The following is a 7,408-nucleotide window of genomic DNA, read 5'->3' on the forward strand; positions in this document are numbered from 1 at the left end:
CTGTCACTTTGTAGTATAATTTGAAGTCTGGCAGAATGATGCCTCCAGCCTCATTCTTTTTTCTCAGGATGGCTTTGGCAATTCGGAGTCTTTTGTGCTTCCATACAAATCTGATGATTTTTTTTGTTCTGTTTCTTTAAAAATGCCTATGGGATTGTATAATGCTTTACGTAATATGGTCATTTTAACTATGTTGATTCTTTCAATCCAAGAACATGGAATATCTTTCCATTTCTTTGTATCTTCTTCTACTTCTTTTAATAGGGTCTTGTAGTTTTCATTATATAGGTCCTTCACATGTTTCGTTAAATTTATTCTTAGGTATTTTATTTTTTCATTGCAATTGCAAAAGGAATTATTTTTTCCACTTCTTTTTCTGACACTTCATTATTAGAGTATAGGAACGCTATGGATTTTTGAACATTGATTTTATATCCAGAAACTTTACTGTATTTGCTTATTGTTTCTAGTAATGTTCTTGTGGAGTCTTTAGGGTTTTCGAGATAGAGAATCATGTCATCCGCAAATAGTGACAGTTTGACTTCTTCATTTCCTATTTGAATGCCTTTTATACCTTTCCCTTGCCTGATTGCACTTGCTAGGACCTCTAACATTATACTGAATAGCAGTGGCGATAGTGGATGGTCTTGCCTTGTTTCCGATCTTAGAGGGAAGGGTTTTAGTTTTTCACCATTAAGTATAATGTTGGCTGAGGGCTTGTCATATATGGCCTTTATTATATTAAGATATTTTCCTTCTTATAGATTTTGTTAAGTGTTTTGATCATAAATCGGTGCTGTATCTTCTTGAAGGCTTTTTCTGTATCTATTGATATGATCATATGGTTTTTATTTTTTAATTTGTTTATGTGGCATATCACATTAATCGATGTGCATATGTCAAACCATCCCTGTGCCTCTGGGATGAAGCCCACTTGATTGTGGTGTAAAACTCTTTAATATGTTGCTGTATTCAGTTCACTAGTATCTTATTTAGGATTTTTGCATCTGTATTCATAAGAGATATTGGTCTGTAGTTTTATTTTTTGTGTGTTATCTTTACCAAGTTTTGGTATCAGGGTAATATTGGCCTCATAAAATGAGTTGGGAAGTTTTGCCTCCTCTTCGAATTTTTGGAAGAGTTTGAGGAGACTAGATATTAAATCTTCTTTGAATATTTGGTAGAATTCACTGGTGAAGTCATCTGGTTGTGGACTTTTACTTTTTGGTAGGTTTTTGATGATTGTTTCAATTTCCATGCTGCTGATCAGTCTATTTAGATTTTCCATATCTTCTTGATTCAGTCTGGGAAGATTGTATATTTCTAAGCACTGGTCCATTTCTTCTAGGTTATTAAATTTGGTGTTATTTCTGCTCTAATTTTGATTATTTCTTTCCTTCTGCTGACTTTAGGCTTCATTTGTTCTTCTTTTTCTAGTTTTTTAAGATGAAGTTGTTTATTTGGGCTCGTTCTTGTTTTTGGAGGTAGGCCTATAATGATTCGAACTTTCCTCTTATGACTGCTTTTGCTGTGTTCCAAAAGTTTTGATATGTTTTACTATCAGTATCATTCATTTTCATGTATTTCTTGATCTCTCTTTTTATTTCTTCTCTGACCCAGTTATTCTTCAGTAATATGCTGTTCAAGCTCCATGTATTTGTGGGATTTTTTTCTGCTTTCTTTTTACAGTTGACCTCGAGTTTCAAACCATTATGATCAAGAAATATGGTTGGTATGATTTCAACCCTCCTATATTTGTTAAGGCTATTTCTGTATACCATTATGTGGTCAATTTTTGAGAATGTCCCCTGTGCACTAGAGAATATATGAGCAGCTGTTTTGGGATGAAAGGCTCTGTAAATGTCAATTATGTCCAGTTGGTCTAACGTATCATTTAAGGTTGTTATTTCCTTATTGATTATCTGTTTGTATGATCTGTTCATCTCTGACAGTGGGGTATTTAGGTCCCCTACTACAATAGTGTTTTGGTCTGTTTCTCCCTTTAGTAATTGCTTCACATATTTCTATTCTCCCTGATTGAGAACATAGATATTAATAATTGTTATGTCTTTTTGGTGCATGATTCCCTTTATCATTATGAAGTGTCCTTCAGTATCTTTCTTTCTCTTTTTTATTTGAAATCTTTCATCCGATATTAGTACCACTACTCCCACTTTCCTCTGAATGCAATTTGCTTGAAATATTATTTTCTACCCTTTTACTTTGAGTCTATATTTGTCTTTGATACTGAGATGTGTCTCCTGGAGGCAGCATATGGTTGGGTTTTTTTTTGATCCAATCTGCAACTCTGTGCCTTTTTATTGATGAGTTCAGTTCATTTACATTTAAGGTGATCATTGAAATTCGAGGTTGTCTTATAGCCATTTTATCTTTTGCTTTCTGGTAGCTCAGTGTTTCCATTGCTTCCTTATCCTTGTGTTTCTATTTTTTTTTATTTTGGTTGGCTTTTGCAGGTTTTCCCTCTGGTATTTCTTGTTTTATGTTATATACTTCAGTTCTGAATCTTTGGCATGTGGTTACCATTTCGAATATGAAAAAGGTAGTTATATATACAGTCATATATATATACACAGTCATCCCTTTTCTCCATTCCCCTTTGTGAATTTGAATCTTCGAATCCTCCCTTTTTCAGTCATTGTTGTCTCAGTTTGTCCCTATGTATGCTGAATGTTCCTTACTATCTTGCTGTAGCAAATCTCTTATTTTAAGTTTATATTGCCCTGTTCCTAATAAGGGTTGCACTTTTCTGCTTTTATCAGCCTACTAGTCACCTTACTCCTAATTATGTATTTTTTGTGTCATTTTATTTTATGGGGGCTGACCCTTTTCAGTATTTCCTATAGTGCAGGCCTCGTAGTGGAGAATTCCCTCAGTTTTCATATGTCTGGAGTGGTCTTTATTTCTCCTTCATATCTAAAGGAGATCTTAGCTGGATACATTATTCTTGGCTGGTAGTTCCTTTCATTTAATAGTTTGAATATTTGTTTCCGCTTTTTTTCCTGGCTTTTAAGATTTGTGCTGAGAAGTCCAATGATAATCTAATGGATTTTCCTTTATAGGTTACCATTTTCTTTTCCTTGCCTCCCTGAGAATTCTGTCTTTGCCGTTGATTTTTGATAATTTTAATACAACGTGTCTTGTTGAAGGCCTTTTTGGATTGAGATAATTGAGTGTTCTGTTGACTTGTATTCCAAGCTCCAGCTCATTCCTTAGATTTTGGAAATTCTCATCAACCATTTGTCTGAAAATGCTTTCTAATCCCTGCTCCTTTTCCTCCCCTTCAAGAATTACCATTATCTCGTTTTTTCTCCTAATGATATCAACTAGTCTTTGTATTTCTCTTTCATTATTTTTCATTCTTCAGTTTCTCTCTTCTTCCTTCTGAGTTATTTCTAAATTTCCATCTTTGATATCACTGAACCTTTCCTTCATTTGGTTGACTCTATTTCCCAAGCTTGCTATTTCATTTTTCAACTCTTGCAGTGTGTTCTTTATCTCCAGAAGGTCTATTCAGTTCTTTTTGAGGGTTTCAATCTCCTTGCTAAAGAACTCATTCTGCTCATCTAATTGTTTTTCCAGTTCTTCAAATTGTTGATATGATTCGTTTTTGATCTCATTGAGTTTTTTTTCAGAAATACTATTCTGAATTCTCTTTCATTTAAGTCTCATGTTTCTATATCTGCAAGCTTATTTTCTGGAGATTTTTCTATTTTTTTCTTAGATGACTTATCACCTTGGCTGTTCATGGTGTTTAATGGACTATTTCTATGCCTGGGCATGAATGGAAATGTGTTCTATTTTTTTTTTTCCAGAAAGAAGATTTATTATATAATGGTCCCTTGCCTGTTGCAAATAAGGTGTTTTTCTTTTGGTTTCTAGTAAGTGGCATTTAAGCCTCTTGGATTCCTGCTTCATGTAAAGTGTTAATAATGTCTTTTTTTCCCCCTTATAGATGTTTAATCATGCTCACTACCCTCAGTCTCAGTTTCTGTCAGTGTTACCAACAGTTTTGGTAGTGTTTGCTTAGATTCCCCTGGGGCTCCGTAGTGATCGGACTCGGAGGGTATTGGGGAGGGTCCCTCTGGGTTAGGGGATGAGGGCTGCAGCTCAGCCTCAGTTTTGCAACTGTGGCTGGTAAAAATCAACTGTTATTTCTCTGCCGTCCCTGCTTTTCTGCTGTCCCCATTTCTCTGCCTTCTGCCCTGATGACTGGGTACTGCCACCAGCCATGTGGAGCTCACAGCACTCCCGGGCAGGGCTGTTCAGGGAACTTGCCACACCTTCTCTCCTCCCCCTCCTCCTATAGGGATCTCTGGCTGTGAGAGGCATCTTCTTTGTTTCTCCCAGTCCAGTGTCTAACACCCGGGTTTCTGATCTGTGGTAGCTCTTATGTGCAGATCCCATGCTCAGATGTGCTGGTGTGCAGTTTGGATTTTTTTTTTTTGAGTTTTAGATGTTCAGCTTATTGTTATTTCAAGGAGAGAGATCTGGGGACAGCTCTCATTCCGCCATGTTTACTCCAATATTTTTAGGAAGAACCTTCTTTGATTTATTGATGATAGCCATTCTGACAGGTGTGAGGTGATATCTCATTGTAATTTTAATTTGCATTTCTCTGATGATAAGTGACCTTGAGCATCTTTTCATATGTCTATTGGCCATCTGTACCAGAAGCAATCTTTAATCAAAATTTACCAAGCTTAACAATGATGCAAACCTGTGAATTGAAAAGGTTGTCTGGTACCAGGCAAAAATAATAAACAGAGGTAATCATATGTGTAAAATTCTTGAGCCTTCATTAATGTTTGCATATCAGTAGGAGGAATGGCCTCTCAGGCTGATTGGTTATGAGGACTGGCCATGACTATAATGGATGAGCTGTTGTACAGTGGCTGACCACATAGAGTGGAATTTGCTTTAGCAGGGCTCTCATGCCTGATGAGTCTGCCCTTTGGGTATGTCATTTTTGGAGGTGGTTGGGTGGTGCTCTTTTGCCCTGATGTAGTCTGAAGCTGGCCACTGGGTGTGTTGGTTTTGAGACCACTTGGGAGGGAATCTGTTGAAGGCCAAGTTTAGCTGCTGCCTATGCCTTGCCTGGGCCTCTTGGTGTGAGTTACAAAGTGATCTACAGATGGTTGCCACTTGAGTTGGGCTTGGAGGTGACTGAGAGAGGCTGAGATGTGAACTGAGATTGGCTGCCATCAGTGCAGGGTTTGGGGCTGTTTAGCAAGAGGTATGGGGTATACCGAGGCCAGATGTGACTTGTTTGAGATATGTGAACCTTTAAGAGACTTTAGGAAATTCCACAGCCTGAGTCAAGATAGGCTGTTTGTATGGAAAAGGTGCTGGAAGTGGCTTGGGTGGGCCCTCAAGTTGGATGGGGCAGGGCATCAGGGAATCACCCGGATGGGGTGAATGGTCTTAGGCAGTTTGATGGAGACTCACGTTTGTTGTCTGCTTGCACCTGCAGGCTGGATGGGACAAAAACTCAACAAAGGAACAATGGCTTCTGCCAATGCTTCAGTCTGGGAGAAAGTTTCCCCTGCAGCCCTCCATGAAGTCAGATAATTGAGGTCCTCCCCAAATGTCCCTGGTGTCTTCAAGCTGCTGGCCAAGTGCTGGAGCTCAGAGCAAGTAAGTCCTTCAGTGAGTGCATGTGGAGACTTTAAGAGGAGTTCCTGGGACTTCAGCAGACCTTTGCTTCATTCAGCCACAATATCTGCTGGTTTTCACAGCTAGAAGTTGTGAGGACTCTCTCCTTGGCCCTGGAACCCTGGGCTAGGGGATCTGGCATGAGACTGGGACTCCTTGCTCCTCAGAAAGGACCTCCATAACCTAGATGTCCTTCCAGATTTTTAATTGCCACTTGGTGAGTGTGGGACCAGCCTGTTCTGCATCTCTGCCCTGCCTACCAGTCTTGATATGGCTTTGTTTGTGTATCCTTGGTTATAGGACTTCTGTTCAGCTAGATTTTAGGTGATTTCCAATGATGGTTGGTCTGTAGTTTGGTTGTAATTTTGAAGTGGTCATAAGAGGAGGCAAGCACAGCATTTACATACTCCACCATCTTGACCAGAAGCCTCCACATTTATTTTTAAAATTATTCTTGTATAATTACTAATGTCAAGTTGCTAAGTAGGAGAAATAATAGCTATATCAATTAGTTTTTCTATTTATTTTGAATGTTATTAGGTTTTGCATAGCAAAAACCTAATATTCATTTTTGTTGTTTTCAAATTAATGTCTTTTTACTGAGCTACCACGTACTTAAAATGCAGTGCACACATGTATTAACTGTACATTTCCATCAACTTGACAAATGCAGGTAGCAGTATAGCCCACACTCCTATCAAGATACAGATGTTTCTATCCTCCCATAAAATTCTCATGCAGCCCTTCTTTTCCATCCAAAATCTCTTGTGACTGCTCCACCACATGTTAGTTTTGGCCATTTAGAACTTCATGGGCACCGAAGCACAGACCTGTGCTCTATTGTCTGACTTCTTTTGTTCAGTGTAATGATTTTGAGATCCATTGATGTTACGATTACCAGAAGTTCATTCCATTTTATTGTTTAGTAATATTCTATTGTATAAACATACTGTTTTCTTATTGTATATAAAATGTATAAATATACATTCTCCTATTGATGACATTTGAGTTATTTCCAGGTTTTGGCAATGGAGGACATGGTAATTTCTTGTTTGTCATAAGAAAATATCCCTGATTCATCCCTCTCTCCTTCTTTCTTAACTCCAATTTGAAAATCCTATCATTTCTCTGGTGCTTCTATCTCAGATTCACTTCCTTTCCTCCATCACCTGTTCAACTCTCCAGGCCAGGCCAAAGTCGTCCCTTTACTGGTCTGCTGATTCCATCCAGGGCTCTCTGCTGGTGTCCTGCTCCTCCTTAATCTATTTTCCACCTTCTGAAGGCACACATTAAGTCACTTCACTCCATTTTGAACCTATCAGTGGGTGCTCATTCCCTTAAAGTAAAATTCAAAGACCCACCCTTAAAGCCGCTTGTGATGGACTCTTGCCTGCCCCTACACCTCGTTTCCCTCTCCTGCTTTGTTAACTGTGCTTCAGTTGCACCAGTTTTCTTTCTGCTGCTCAAGCACACTCAACTCATGTGCTGTTTCCTAGGTTATGTGGCTGTTCCCCATACCCCCAGCACTTAGCACAATTTGAAGTTAAGTGTTTGTCTTTTGGTCTGTTGTCTGTCTTCCCCATGGGAATAGTCCTGTCTAGTTCAGTAGTGTTACCCAGTATCAAGCATGGTACATGTGCAGTAGGGTGCTCCTAGGTATTTGCTGAAAAATCATCGAATTTTATGTAAAATGTTATCACACAAAATACTGTTTTACTAAAATCCCTTTCATTAA

The sequence above is a fragment of the Pteropus vampyrus genome, unplaced genomic scaffold (assembly GCF_000151845.1).
Source record: "Pteropus vampyrus isolate Shadow unplaced genomic scaffold, Pvam_2.0 Scaffold7, whole genome shotgun sequence".
Classification (NCBI taxonomy): Eukaryota; Metazoa; Chordata; class Mammalia; order Chiroptera; family Pteropodidae; genus Pteropus; species Pteropus vampyrus.